Source organism: Rhincodon typus, chromosome 15 (genome assembly GCF_021869965.1).
Source record: "Rhincodon typus isolate 14 chromosome 15, sRhiTyp1.1, whole genome shotgun sequence".
Taxonomy (NCBI): Eukaryota; Metazoa; Chordata; class Chondrichthyes; order Orectolobiformes; family Rhincodontidae; genus Rhincodon; species Rhincodon typus.
This window is the reverse complement of record NC_063346.1, coordinates 60,423,752-60,425,607: the sequence shown is the minus strand read 5'-3', so window position 1 is coordinate 60,425,607 and position 1,856 is coordinate 60,423,752.

Genomic DNA, 1,856 nt, shown 5'->3' with positions numbered 1-1,856 from the left:
TGGGGTCCATTGCGATGGATTGCCTCACTTCCGGGATTCCTCCATAGTGGAATGTATATGGGGTTGAGTTCAATGTGTTTATTAATAGCATGCTTCGTGGAGTGCCATGCTTCCAGGAATTCTTGTGCTTGCCTGTGCCTAGCCTGTCCCAGGATCTTGGTGTTGTCCCAGTCGAAGTCGTAGTTCTCCTTGTCCATGTGGATTGAGGTGAGTGAGTATTGGTCGTGTCTTTTTGTAGCCAGTTGGTGTTCATGTACTCTTGTTGTTAGTTTCCTTCCTGTTTGTCTGATGTAGTGTTTCTCGCAGTCTCTGCAGGGGATCTTGTAGATGACATTGGTCCTGTCCATGGCGGGGAGTGGGTCTTTAGTTCGGGTGAGCACTTGTCGTAGGGTTGATGTGGGCTTGTGTGCCACTCTGATGCCCAGCGGTCGTAGAAGTCTTGTGGTGAGTTCTGACGTGTTCCTGATGTAGGGCAGTGTGATGAGTGTGTTGGGGCGTGTACAATCTTTCTGATGCTGTTCCCGTAGGCATCTCCTGACCCAGTTCTTTGGATATCCATTATCCTTGAACGCTTAGAAGAGGTATTCCTCCTCCTCTTGGCGTAGTTCTATGTTGCTGCAGTGGGGCAGAACTCACCACAAGACTTCTACGACCGCTGGGCATCAGAGTGGCACACAAGCCCACATCAACCCTACGACAAGTGCTCACCCGAACTAAAGACCCACTCCCCGCCATGGACAGGACCAATGTCGTCTACAAGATCCCCTGCAGAGACTGCGAGAAACACCACATCGGACAAACAGGAAGGAAACTAACAACAAGAGTACATGAACACCAACTGGCTACAAAAAGACACGACCAATACTCACTCACCTCAATCCACATGGACAAGGAGAACCACGACTTCGACTGGGACAACACCAAGACCCTGGGACAGGCTAGGCAGAGACAAGCACGAGAATTCCTGGACGCATGGCACTCCACGAAGCATGCTATTAATAAACACATTGAACTCGACCCCGAAAACATTCCACTACGGAGGAAACCCGGAAGTGAGGCAATCCATCTCAACGGACCCCAGAGTTTAAAAACCAGGTGGGAAAGCACACCGACGCTTCATCGGAGGCTGCACTGAGGATGTTACCAAGCACGGTAACGAAACGTCTGCGGAACAACAAACCAGCTCGGCAAGGCAACCAACCTCAACACCTACAACCCAAGCTACAGATCTACTCCAAAACCTTTGAGTAGCTCTGTATGGACTGCATAGACAAATGATTTGGATGTCAATCTGGGAGGTCTGGTTAGTCAGTGAGGCTCACAGCAGAGAGCTCTGCAAAACATGAACTGAATGAACAGAGCCAGGGGATCAGGCAGAATGAATGAATCAGAAGAACAGAGTGGGTTTAATATGCATTTTACTCAGATAACTTCATGTATATAATAATTTGTAATAATTAATTCAACGCTGCACAGGCTTCCTTATCCATCTTATGCTAACAAGTGAAAATCAATTCATTGCCTAAATCTAGATCCTAACAGGCTGTGAGTTGCTATTTCTGAACAAAAGTGAAATGTTAGCGGCTGAACATTGTTGAGATTCGAGCGAACAAACAAAACATTGCGGAACTATCACAGGAAGTAGCAGGCTGCCTGACGGGGCCTGCTCATGACCTCCCTCGGCCAGGCAAAGCAATCCCTCCACTCACCCCCTCACATTACTGCTCATATACCCCCTCACATGCTCCCTCACACACCTCCTCAAACACCCACGCACCTACTCCCTCACACACCCTCCAGTCCAGCCCTCACCCACTCCTTCACACACCCTACCCCACAGCCCTCCACCCTCACCC